Raw genomic sequence first — 14191 nt, forward strand, 5'->3', positions numbered from 1 at the left:
GCCCTTTCACCTCCTGATGAAGCTGGCATACAACCCTCACCCCACTGAGGTTGGGCGGAAAAGCCAGCTGGAGAGGAGAAGATGAAGGGGCAAAAGACCAGGGGCGCTCAGCGGTGTTCCGGTTTGGAAGGAGGTTGGGCGCCCACGCATTTCCATAGAGCAGGCGTCCCCCAGAGGGGGTCCTTCTCCTCTGTTGTCTAATCTGAAGCCTCCTCCATCCGCCACTACTGAAAGTCATTCCCCATAGTCAACACCTCTTGGGACATAACTGTCTCCTTAGAGACCCCAGGGAGGCGAGAAAGTGTGATTTTGCTGTAGCTCTGACTTGTTATTTAATTTTTATTTTAGTTGTTGGCTCCTTCGGATTCCTGTGGTGTTGGTGTTTTATTAATGGCTCTGCGCTCTCCTCAGAGGCAGTTGGAATCCTGTCCATCATTTGCAATTGGCATCCAGGTAGAGAGGAGAGGCAGCGGCCAGGCTGGAATTGCCCTCTGTGGCTACGGATGCCTGACTGTGTCATGCTGCCTGCACCTCGCAGCTCCTCTAGGACCTTCCCGTGGGAGCCACACAGGCACGGTGCATGCCGGACGGAGGGTCAGCTCTGCTCCACCCGTCAGCGGGTGAGGGCACCTGTGCTCCCACCTTGCTTCAAGGCCCCCTTGATGTTAGCTGACGTTAGCCTTCCATGGATTTGTTCCACGCTGGACCCTCGAGTGGACAGGCACCCGGAACCTAGACCACATCTCCTTCGTTCCACTGCACCCGTCCTTTGTCTGGGAGTAAAGATGGACTGAATTCCATCTCCGAGGCAGGAATCATGGGGCTGTGATGTTTCTGTCTCCTTTCTGCCCTCACTAACGTCTATGGGCTCTCTCTGCAATGCCTGGTCCTTCCCATTCCCTCCACTGCTCTGAATCCATCTAACTCTGCCCTCACCCCCTGCCTGGACTGCTGTGCTTCTCCACTGCCTTCTTCTGCCCCCCTTCCTCTCTCACCCATGACGTGCAGAGCTGCCTTCCACATATGCCTTCCCCTTGCTTAAAACCCTCAATGGCTTCCCATCAAGCTTAGAATGCAATCACAAACCCGCCGTCGCTTTTCCTACTAGAATCATCCCTATACCTCTTTGCACTATGAGGTGTGAAAGCCTATGCATTGTCCTGACAGCACAACGCAGGGGCTACTCGTGTCCCCAGGTCCTTCCTTCCACCCGGGCCTGGGCAGTGCCCTGCAGGTGGCCAAACACAACGTGGGAAAACATCCCTGGACAGGGGCGGGGAGGGGAGGACCCCAGGCACGTGCGTTTACCTGTCAAGGAGCCGCCCCGGGGTGGGGCGGGGCGGGGCTTGCAGGCTGAGTAGGAGACCTGCCTAATAATTGTCTGCAAAATAGCTCAACTATTAATCCTTCACTCTCGAAAGCAGTCATATTCACTTAATTTAAAACAGGAGGAGGCAAGGCAGGGGAAGAAAAGTCCTTCAGTTTCCCAACTTTCAGATCAGATGTCACACCAGCTCAAGGCCAGACACATCCCCAAAGCATTTCTCCCGAAATTATAAAGCGCCTCTAAGGGCGCAGCCCCGCAGATGGGGGCCTTGTGGATTTTACCCCGCACAGCACAGCGCAGCTTATTTTAGAGTTTGGGGCTGCCTGCCCTGCCTTCCTCCCTTTCTTTGAGCTTATCCCTGTTATTATATTCAAAAGGCCTGCATCCTCTAGCCTCTGCAGAGCACAGCTCCAGCTGTAAATGACCTCAGCAGAACTCTGGATTGATTTCACCTCCGTTATCTGCGTGATTAGCTGAGCCACAGAGCAGATACTTGGTGCTTATCAGCCCATTAAAGAGTCAAAGAATGCTGTTACCAGTTTTTTATCTCTAAAATGCACACAAAGCCCTGCTGATTATTCTATTAATTTGCTAATGAACCTGTCCGGCAGACAGATTCTCTGTTCCTTTGGAAGGCAAAGTAGGGGACTTAGCATTTAAAGGAAGGGGTTGGAGCCCTGGTATTGCTAAAGCTTAGAATTTTGGAACTGCTGGGGGAAGCTGCAACACACATGCTTGTTTCGTTCTGTGTTTTTCATCTTTTACTAAAATAAAAGGCACACAGAAAGACACAGAAATTAGGCTGGAAAAAATTTCAGTGTCTGATAGAAACAGACTCACGCCCGTGCAGAGTGAAGCAGAGGTGCTCGGCATGGACATTTTAGCACTCACAGCAGGTCTTCTCAGGTCCAGATCTTCTCTTGGATTTTTACCTATTGGTACACGGATGGCAATTCTATCCAAGAACAAAGGATTCTGGGGAAAATGGGTGATAGTTTTTTGCATATGTTGTCCTATACTTGGCAGCTACTGCAGTTGTATGTTTTTTGAGCTCCGTGGCAATCCACGAGGGCAGACACGTGCCCATGTGTACCTCAAGTGCACAGGGCACTGTATCAATAGAGTTATTGAAACAGGAGGGAAAGGGGCAGGGCACAAGCTTTAAAAGAATGACACGGCCATAGGACATGACAAAAACTGGTTAGAACTAACTAGATCCAAGATGGCAAAAGATTCGACTTCCAGTAGACCTTGAGCCTCATTATACACTCATGGTAATACATTAGCATGCTAAATGACACACCTACCAGTGCCATGACTGTTCAGAGCTAACCATAAAAGGCCAAAAGCGGGCAGTGGCCCAATTCCTGGAAATCCCCACCCTTTCCCCCTGAAATAGTTGGAATAATCCTCCCATGCATTAGCCTATAAAATTACCCAGCCCATAAAAACTAACCATGCCATAGTATTTCGAGGCCTCTAGCCTTCTGAGATGGCCCACACTCTGTCTACGGAATGTGCATCTCTCTAAATAAATCCACTTCTTATCTATCACTTTGTCTCTCCCTGAATTCTTTCTGCACTGAGACATCAAGAAGCTGAGCTTCCTTAAGTCCTGACACCAGGTGTGTGACCTCAGTTAAAAGGTTCAAGTCCCAATCTGAGTTGCATGGTTTCATTATCACATCACTGGGATCCCATAGTATGGCCACATGCTCTCTGGTCTTGAGTTCACCAAGTACTGAAGCTCTTCAGTTTCCCAGTCTTTGGGAAGGAATACAGCTCAAAAACAGCACCAGTGTCCAAGGAAGCCCTGGGCCATCCCACTGGCTTCAGAATTAAGGTCAGGTTATAGGTCAGCCACTTGTAACTCACGGAAAGAGGGCGGGTGCATCACAGGGAGCTGACAATTGATTACCCTCCGTCTCTGCTGACTGGTGAAAAATTAGGATGGAAACGGGAAACGGGTGGTGAAAAAACATTCCAACCAAAAGCAGAGCAGGATTTCAGAAGAGCTCCGTGAGCTCTTGCTCTGAGGATATCCCCTTTCTGCTTTCCTTTCCTGCTGTGTGGATGCCAGGAAGTGTTAGTCTCCCTTCAGGACACAGACAGCCATTTCCCAGATGCCAGAAGTACTGGCTGGGCACTGCCCCAGGGGAACGGAGCCACCTTTGTCCATCCAAGGTGCCTTTGCTTCATCTGAGGTCATGCTGTCTCATCTGAGGTCACCTCCCTTCAAGGGGGTGGCCCACGTCCAGGGCCTGGGCTGTGTGGGAACACAAAGATCTGTCACACTTCCCTCATCTGCGGGTGACTCCAAAGGGCCATCTCAGCTCCAGGGTCTCCTTCAGGATTGATGGGGGTCTCTATAAAATGCAGTAAAGGGCTTCCCTGGTGGCACAGTGGTTAAGAATCCGCCTGCCAATTCAGGGGACACGGGTTTGAGCCCTGGTCCGGGAAGATCCCACATGCTGCAGAGCAACTAAGCCCGTCTGCCACAGCTACTGAGCCTGCGTGTCGCAACTACTGAAGCCCGCATGCCTAGCGCCTGTGCTCTGCAACAAGAGAAGCCACCGCAACGAGAAGCCTGCGCACCACAACGAAGAGTAGCCCCTGCTCGCTGCAACGAGAGAAAGCCCGTGCAGCAAGGAAGACCCAACGCAGCCAAAAATAAATAAATAAATAAATTTAAAACGCAGTAAAATCCATCCTTCTCTTCAGCCAGTCCCGATTCCCTCCCTTCCTGCAGGCTTTGCTCCCAGGAGCGCTCTCAAATAAACTTTCTGCAGAGTTCCACAGAACCCACCCTAAGATATCCGCAACGTGAATGATCTGTACACAAACGTGCCTGATTAAGGAGTCACAGCAAGAAGACTAGATGAATTTTCCACATTGCTAAGGACACTGGTATGGATTATTTACTGACATGGATTGATGGCTATCTGGACATCTCCATCAAAAGTTCTGGTTATTTAACCAGAGTCAGCATGTCTGGAAGTTTCTGATGAGATTAAAAGCATGCTCTGATGTGTTCTATTTAATACAGAACAATGATTTAGATTACTATTTATTTACTTTTTACCCTTTGAAAAAAAAAAGGAACATTGTGTCTACCATATATAGATACAATCCCTGATCTCACAAAACTTCAAATTTTGTAAGTAAACAGAAGAGATGTACTTGTCAAAAATGTAACAGTACATACACATTTGGAAGAGCTGGTTAAGGTGAGAAACACTAGATTCTGGAGTAAAAAAGATGCTCACTGGGCTTTCCTGGTGGCGCAGTGGTTGAGAGTCCGCCTGCCGATGCAGGGGACACGGGTTCGTGCCCTGGTCCAGGAAGATCCCACATGCCGCGGAGCGGCTGGGCCCGTGAGCCATGGCCGCTGAGCCTGCGCGTCCGGAGCCTGTGCTCCCAACGGGAGAGGCCACAGCGGTGAGAGGCCCGTGTACCGCAAAAAAAAAAAAAAAAAAAAAAAAAGATGCTCACTGTCTGTCCAAATGTAACCATTTGCTATTACCAGCAGCACACGAAGGAAGTCTGGTACTTAAACTAAAAGTCAACTATGCTGATGATACAAGGTCGGTGAACTGGGTTTAACAGTCAAAGTGCAAAAAACCCAGGTGATTGATTTCAGCCAAGTAACGTCCAGCCCCAGAAAGGTATCAGCCCACTCTGTCCTGTACCAGGCGGACAATACGAAGTGCTGGTTCAGGGCCAGATGCCAGCATCCGAGGACACTGAGAGCAGCATGCCCAGAATGGCAAAAGGTCCAGACACTCAGGTGCTTGAGAGCTAATGCCCACCAGCCCCTTTTCATATCCTGCAATGCACACTAGAGCGTCACATGGCCTTGCTCCTGCTTCAGTGTTCTTGTATATTTACTCCACCCTTTCTACCTGGAATAGTCTTCTTCACTCTGCAAGAGACAGTTTGAAAGTCACCTCCAATTCTCCCCCTCCTGGGGCTTAGCAGTTCCCCTCTCCGGGCCCCCATCACAGCCTTCCTCACGCCTCTTCTACCCCTCGGGACGCTAACTGACAGGAGAGATGCCAGTGCACCGTGTTGTAGGTCCACATCTAGAGGAGCATCTGATGTAGGGTAAGTATTCTTGGATACTTGCTAAATGGATTAGACGTGTGACTGACTCAAACAAAGAAGAAGCAGATTCTAGGCAGACGTGTAAGAGGTGGAAGAGCCTTCAAATATTTAAAGAGTCATTAAAGTATCCTTGTAACACAATAAAGAAATATAGACTGGATCATAATTTAATGGCATGAATCTGTTATTAATTCAATAACTGTGATCAAAAGTTTCTGATGAATGAATTACTGGCAATCTGGAAGGAGGTCTCCAGTGATGACTCTGATTCTAGCCTTATCCTATTCAATACTTTCATTAGTGTCTTGAACAAAGATACAAAAAACACACTTGTCAAAATTTGTGGATGACACAAAGCTGGGTGGAAGAGTAAATAAATAGGAAGACAAAAACAGGAACCAAAAATGTCTCAAGAGGCTAGAATTATGTGCTGAGTTTACTAAGTTGACATGAAAAAGAGGGAAACAGAAAGCCAAGCCCTAGGATCCAAAACAACTGCAAAATAGAAGAGAAAAGAGTAGCTAAGCTGCAGCTTTTGTAAAAATCCACGGGGGGGTTGGTGCAGTATAAGTTCATAGTGAGGTCACATCCTGAATTGACTTAAAAAAAGTCAATGCAAATTTAGGAAACATGACTAGTAGTGCTGTATCTGGACAATTTTAGAATTTAGAAATATCTAAGTTTTAGATAAACTGCTACTGGTTGTGTTCAGAACAGAGCAGCCAAACATGGAGAGAGCTCTTGAAACCATGCTGTTAAAGGAAACCGGAGTCTGGCAGAGTAAGTACGGCGATGAAGGAAAGCAGAACAGGCCACCCCAGCATGCGTCACTTTGGCATAGTGATTATTTTGAATTAAAGTGACTTAAAGAATAGTCAGTGCAAGAAAGACACTCTGACTGTCCTTTGTTCCCAAGAAAGCAGAAATGAGTCTCCCATGTGAATGTTACCCTCCCCTGTATAAGCTACAAGGATGTATTGTCCAACACAGGGAACGTAGCCAATGTTTTATAATAACTATAAATGGAGTATAACCTTTGAAAATTTTGAATCGTTAGGTTGTATACATGAAACTTCTATAATATTGTACATCAACTACACTCAATAAAAAATAAAAATAGGGCTTCCCTGGTGGCGCAGTGGCTGGGAGTCCGCCTGCCGACGCAGGGAACGCGGGTTCACGCCCCAGTCCAGGGGGATCCCGCGTGCCGCGGAGCGGCTGGGCCCGTGAGCCATGGCCGCTGAGCCTGCGCGTCCGGAGCCTGTGCTCCGCAACGGGAGAGGCCACGGCGGTGGGAGGCCCGCGTACCGCAAGAAAAAAAGTAAATAAATAAAATAAAAATAAAATAATAAATAAATATATATTTTTAAATAGCATGCCCTGAAAGCTTCTAGAGAAGTTGACCAAGTTCTGTACAAGACAGATGTGTTCGTCGCATCGTTGTTCGTGCTGCCAGGGACCTCCTTGCTCCTCCACTCACCTCCATCCCCTGCATCCCTCACTGACCCCTAAGGAGCTATACTTTATTCCTGCCAGGTAGGGAAAGCACTTGCCTCCTTGTATGGCTCGGAGCAGGGGCTGACGAGCCTTTCTGTAAGGGCTGGATGGTAAATATACAGGCTCTGTGGGTGATGCAATCTCTGTTACAACTACTCAGCTCTGCTGTCGCAGCATAAAAGCCGCCGGAGACAATCTGTAAACAAATGGGCATGACCATGTTCCAACAGAGCTGGCCGGATCTGCAACACAAGCTAATAGTTGGTTGACACCTGGTCTTGGACAAATGGTTCTCTGCTGGGAGCAATTTTGACCCACAGGGGACACTAGGCAACGTCTGGAGGCATTTTTGGTTATTACAACTGGGAGTAGAGGTATAATTTCTCTGGCATCTGGAGGGTAGAGATCAGGGATGCTGTTAAACATCCCACAGTACACAGGACAGCCCTCGACAACAGAGAATTATCTGCGTCAAAATAACAACAGTGTCATGCTTGAGAAACCCTGGTCTAGACGAAATCATCACCACCATCATCACCACCATCACCATCATCCTCCTCTGTGTTTACCTCAGGCCTTCAGCATCCACCTCAACCTCCTGCTTGACTTCAGAGCCCACAGGACCACAGAACCCTAGAAGATTTGGGGTGGAAGCACTTGTAAAACAAAGAGGGGAAGTGTGAATCTGTCTGCTACTTCAGGTCAATGTAAACATCTCTCAAAGAAGAGTTTTCTTTAATAAAGCTGCATGTTGCACATGGCAGAAACTAACTCATAGTTTAAACTAGTTAAATTAAAAATAAAGATGGAATTGAGAGATCTTCTAATCCTGAAATTTTGTGGTCGGGCTTTCCCATAGCATCCTGGGCATCTCAGCATCCTGACCGAGACTCGCAGATGGCTCACTTCTTGTTGGCATGTTTTATCTGCATCTGAACTGGGCTGGCAGCTCCCACAGGAATTTGCACCAGTGTTACCTAATCCACCCCCTCATTGTACAAACAAGGGAACAGGCACATGGCTCCTGGTCACATAGCTATTTGGTGGTAGGGCTGACACTAGAACCATTTTTCCCAGCGAAGCTGACTTTGCTTCCCCCACACTGTTTGAGCCCTGCTGCACAAAGAAAAAGGCAGTCAGGTATGCAAGATAAAACCTCTCTTGAATTTGGGAAAAAATACAAGAACCTTCCCTTTTGTCATGACCTAAATCACTTTTTGGTGAGTGTACAATGCCTCAAAAATTAAATGTTTAAAATAATGCAATGGATTACAAAAACCTAGTTTAAATGAGCTACAAATCCAATTCAGGCCAGCCCCACAGGAAGGCCACATTTCATTAAAAAGAAACTCAGTATGGCACAGCATCTCTAAGCATTCTAACAAAGCTTTATTTAAACATTTTCTTTGAAGATGAGGTATTTTAGGAGGACAAAGATAATTGCTCATTGTGAGCATAATGGTCCACTTGACAGAAGAAATTAAATGTATGGATAACTTCTAATAAAAATTAAAAACCTCTCTTCTACCACCCTTTTTTGTAACATATTTTTAAAGAGAAATGGTCAGAAATGCCCCCGGTCTACCTCATAAATTCACGTAGCAGCGCGCGGTCAGCCTCTGCAGCATCCCTCCGGAGCCAGCGAGGCGCCCTGTACCTTCTGAAACCGCAAGGGGGCACCTGCAGCAGTTGATGAGCTGGTCGTACGGTGTCAGAAAAGCCCAGTGCTGTATTCAATTCTTGCCCGTTAGGCTGCAAAATTTTCTGTTCCTGCCGCTTCTCCATCTCAAGACGGTTATCCCATCACAGGCCTCTTTCCCATGGAGGGGGGTGTGAAGCAGCGCTGGGAGGCTCACAGTGAATCCGAATGCCACCGTCCGTCCACCAGCAGGATGCAGAGGGCGTCTGTATTTCCATGCAGGAGATCATTGCTTTCCTTCTGTGATGCATGGAATGCACCTGCACTTTGACATTTCGGCCCTGCTCTGTTCTCTCGGACTGCAGGGCTCAGGGAGATGAGGCTTCCTTCTGCGTGGGCACAGGAAGTCCGGTGGGAGAAAAGAGTCTAATATTTCAACCTGAGTTGAAGGAAACTATCTCCTACGCCAGCCATTCTGAACGCTGGTCACGACCAATTTATCTGTCCGTTTCCAGCCTGACCTCTTCCCCAACCCAGTTCTGGTACCATATTTTCTACTAAGAAAACTCTTGCCCAAACCTCCCAAATCCCCAGAACTTGCAGAATAAAAGGATGGATCGATTCATCTCAGTGTGTTCACTTAATGGAATAACAGGCAGCGATCCAAACGAATGGGGTATATAGCTACAGACAACACATAGGGTGAAACTGAGCACAGCAATTACAAACACAAAAGATGACAAAGAGGATGATGCCATCTTCTAAATTAGAAAAAAATCTAAACCATATTATACAGTTGAAAGACAGGCATAGATAGGACAAAACCATGTAGATGTGTTGCAAGATAGATCAATTGATAGATTGATAGAGTAATGGATTAATCAATTGATCAGCAGATAGAGGTTGGAAGATAGGAGAGGATACACACAGGTAGACCAAGGTCAATGTTCTGGCTTCTGTGTTGGGGAGATGCTCAAAAGTTTGCATTGTATCAAGAAGGTGGGAAAGAAGGAAAGAAGGAGGGAGGGAGGGAGAATGAGGACAAAGCCATGGCCCTAACAGTCGCGAGAGTGTGGCAGGGGTCACAATTATAATTAATTCTGGTGCCTGAGTTCCAAGTAGACACACCTATCAGTCACCCTGTGCTTCCCAACTTCCAGCTCCCCATAGCCAATGCAGGGCACTGCCTGATCGCTTTGGCAGGATGTGTAAATCCTCTCCACCGACCACTGCCTAACTTCCAAGGGCACCTGTGTGATTCTCCACCTGTTCCAGGCTACCGCCGCAGGTGGCTCTGTCTTCCTTCCCACCCCTCACAGGTACTTTCAGACCACTCTGCCTTTGGTCCTGTGTCTCCTCTGTCTGTGTCCTTCCCCACTAATGTCCTCCAAGACCCAGGCCCTACACCACCTTCTCTGTGACACTGCCTCCCTGCCTGACTCACTCCTGCCACACTGAGCACGTAGGACCCCTTCCTGATTTCCGTAGTTCTCGGGGCTCCTCCTTCCTAAATGCTCAGTACATCATATTTCAGTTGGTTGTGTATCGCTGGCCTCTTGGTTTTGATGAGATCCTGAAGCACAGGCAGTATTTTCTTCATTTCATATTCCCTGCGTATAGTAATTTTCTATTGCTGACAAATTACCAAAAATGTGGCGGCTCAAAGCTGTTTGTCATCTCACAGTCGTGAGGGTCAGAAGTCCAGGTGGGCTGGTGAGCTTCTCTGCTCAGGGTCTCACAAGGTTCAAGTCAACGTGTCGACCAGGCTGGGTTCTTATCTGGAGGCTCTGGGGAAGAATCTGCAACTATGCTCACTTCAGCTGTTGCCTGAGTTCAGGTCCAGGTGAGACAGAGGTCCCTGATTCCTCGGGCTCCTGGCTCCAAAAGACCACCTGCATTCCTTGGCACGCGGTACCCTCCGTCCTCAAAGCCAGTCTCCCCTGGTGCCTCTCATCTCCCTGATGTCTCTTTCTGTCACCAGCTGGAGGAAGTTTTCTGCTTTAAGGGTTTATGCAATAACACTGGACCCACCTGGAAAACCCAGGCTGCTGGTCCTATCTTAGGTCAGCTGTGCCATGTCACATTAACACAACCACTGGAGTGCTAGGTGTGTCCTCATATTCACGGGTACCTGGAATTAGGATGAAACCTCGCACGGAGGCCGTTTTAGAGATTTTCCCTGCCGCCTGCGGTATCTGCCACAGTGAATAAAAAGGAAAGGGAGAAAGAGGAAGCCTCTAAAACCTATTTCTGCACGCCCCGTGTGCCCCACGCCTGTACACACAGACACGTCACGTACAACGACACACACTGTGACACACTGGCAAGCACAGCCCATTCTGCTCCTTTACACTTGGGCCTGCGGTCGTGGTTCACGCTGGCCTATGTGGGAGAAATGTCCTCAGAAGAGTGTCGCTAACGTCTGTCCAGGTAAGACCCGGGAACCACTTAGAGAAGAGTCACCGCAGTGTCCTTGTGCAAGTGCAGATGTCTGGGCTCCACTTCACAGCTAATCACTGAGAATCTCTGAGCCTGGCGCCTGGCGATAGGCGGGGTTTTTTGTTTTTGTTTTGCGGTACACGGGCCTCTCACTGTTGTGGCCTCTCCCGTTGCAGAGCACAGGCTCCGGACGCGCAGGCTCAGCGGCCATGGCTCACGGGCCCAGACGCTCCGCGGCATGTGGGATCTGCCTGGACCGGGGCACGAACCCATGTCCGCTGCATCGGCAGGCGGACTCTCAACCACTGTGCCACCAGGGAAGCCCGATAGGCGTTTTTAATAAGCTTCCCAGGTGATTCATAGGGAATTCAGTATCTGAGAACCACACTCTGGGTCCCTCTCCTCTTAGAGGATGCTTTTGTCCTTTAGTCCTTATTTATGATACCAGTCAGTTTCAGATGGGCATTCGCCGTCCCACTTTTCTTTATCCCTGGACCACCGCAGATGGCTGACCCCACCAGTCTCAGCGCTGCCAGCAGAAGGAGGAATGACATACCCACTCTTGGAGCGATGGATGAACGACGGACCAGGAGTCTTCTTGAAGAACAGTCTTCCGATTCCCAGAAACTATAAGACTGGTCCAAAGAAAAGGAGAGAAGGGTGCCGGACTCTTGACAACTGTAGCTGTGACAGGAGGGGAGCCAGCTGGCCCTGAGATCGCGCTTCCTTGGGACCCACTGTATTCCTGCTAAAACTGTCTTTGGTAAAAGTAATTACTCTCTTATTGAAGAGTCTAATAACTAGGGTTGCTTTTGAAAAAATTCTAAAAGGAATAGAACATGCAGGGAATAAGAGAAAAAAAATGTGAATAATCGCATTCTTTCTTTTCTGCGCTTTCCCCTTTTCTTTCTTTTTTTGCCTGTCTTTCCTTTTTTCTCTCTCTTTTCTTGTTTTGATATGTAGACAGAGCATAGCCAGAAACACTACAACCAACCTTCAAAACCCATGTCGACTCAGACATGCCCTTCTGCAGGTCAGAAAAGTCTGACCCTCTTTTGAAGCCAGATTACCAGTGAGATCGGAGGAAGAGAGACAGAAATTGTGCTCCGAACTGTATCTAGAGGTCAGACAGTCCATTGTGCTGCTGCTGGCTCCACACCAGCCCCTGAGAAGCCAGACAGTAAAGAGCCCCAACTGGGCTTGTGCCGGAAACAGCCTCTGCCGGATCCCAAAGGGCGGGAGCGTCCGGGGACACAGGGCATCACCCGGCCCTGTATGCCCGAGGCACACTGCTCTGTCCCCCAGCAACAAGCCTCAAAGACAGGGCAGCTGAGGTCATGCCGCCGGTGTCAGGCCTTGAAGGAGGACTGACAAAGCCAGACTGCGTCCAGCTCCCGGGAGCCCCAGCCTGGCCCTCGGCCTCTGCGGTGTGCTGAGTAAGAGTACGCGGCATCCCAACCCCTGTGCCCCCCTGCAGGCCCCACGTTCGCCGGGCTTTGTTCTCAAAGATGTTCCTCTGAGCGATTATGACCCACAGGCTCGTGAGACAGAAGGACCAGCGAGGGCTATCCCACCTTTGTTGTCTGGACACGGGCATCGGGCCTGTGCCTTGGTTGCCTTCTGAAAGCACGGCTGAGAAGACCCCAAGGATGGACTCCCGTGGGCCGGCGCTAGTACTCAAAGCTACAGAGAAGACTGCAACAGCATCACCCTGTGCTGGACGCTCTCGTGACCCTGAGGATCTGAGGAGAAACTGTACGTACATGAGCAACGTTTGGGTGGGAATGGGGATGGCCCAGCCCCAAGGTGACCTCTGAACCAGCCCCTCTGCGAGCAGAGATGAGTGTGGCCGGACAGCCCCTGCCCAGCCTCCCCATGCAGACACCACTTGATATTTGAATCTAAAGGTTAATTAAGTGCAGCTGCCACAGGCAGACAGGCCACAATCAATTATCACGCCTTCTTGTCCATTTCAGCCTATTCTTAATTATGTTCCTTGGGTTTGGGGAAGGAGGTCTTCCAGCCAAGTTTTAGAAAAGACCAGCTCTTTTGTTTGGAAGGCAGATCTGCCCTCCTGGACCACAGCATTCATCTTCATCATCCCGGGGAGGCGGGGTGTCCCACGGCTGTCTGTCGCAGCCAAGGGGCACTGGGCAGGCTCTGGACAGAGTGTCCTGGAGAGCATCCCAGGCAGCCCTACGGGCATGGAGTGAAGGGCACATCCTCCAGCGCTTCCCTTAAGGGATTTCTTTGAGAGCAGGGCCACTCTCGCTCCAGCCACCAGCGGCTCAGGGCTGCTCTCCGGGACATGCCACAAGGCTCTTGGCCCAGCACTGGCCTAGCGCTGCCCCCCGCCATCTGTGTGTCAACGTCCTCACACACCCACGTGCCCCCCGGTGCGCACGTGGGCACATGCTGAACTCTGTCATCATTAACTGTTTAAAATTCCAGTGTTGTTCATCGAAGTGGTGCGGGCTGTGTTCTCATTAAGGAGATCAATTCCTGTTGAATATTCACCTCCAGGGGCGGATGTGGTCGGAATGAGCTCATAGTTTCTGTCTGGCCCGCCGGAGCTAATGAGTGGTCGCGGCCACTGCAACATAATCACTGGCCTGCAATCAGTCAAAATAACGAGCCGTAGCGCCTGGCAGGGATGCTGGGTGTTCCACGTAAACATACACAGGAAGGGGGTCTCACAAACGGCCTGTCCATCTCAATGAGTCAGGCCAGGTGGCAGATGGATGGGTAGATAGGTGGCCAGTCCCCCTGGGTTGAGCCCCACCTGCCTTTCCTTCTTCCCCATATGACTTCCCATCATCTCACCCACAAACTCTGCACATGGCTGCCTGGAAAAGCCCTTAAAGCCCTTTGGCTGCCTCTAACCCGACTCGTTCCTACGCTTTTGTCCTAATTCAAGAGCCCCGTCCCATCAGAGTCTCCTGAGAAGGAGCCCGCATCCCCACGAGGGGCTGGGGGCTCAGAGCCCTGGGAGCGCCCCAGCAAGTATTTCCTCTGCCCTGAGCTGTCTGCACCTGTGGAGCAAGCAGCTGGGGTTCTTTCTCCTCCTCCTTCCTGGGAACTCAGCATTAGAGGGTGGGCAGAGGGTGGCGTTCAAGACCGACCGATAGAAACAAACCAGCGCCCAAAGCTCTTGCCTGGCCCCTGGGAATGTTAGCGGGTGGTTT

This window comes from Delphinapterus leucas, chromosome 7 (assembly GCF_059928025.1).
Source record: "Delphinapterus leucas isolate spDelLeu-1000000601 "Yukka" chromosome 7, BTC_Dleu_Yukka2, whole genome shotgun sequence".
Lineage (NCBI taxonomy): Eukaryota > Metazoa > Chordata > Mammalia > Artiodactyla > Monodontidae > Delphinapterus > Delphinapterus leucas.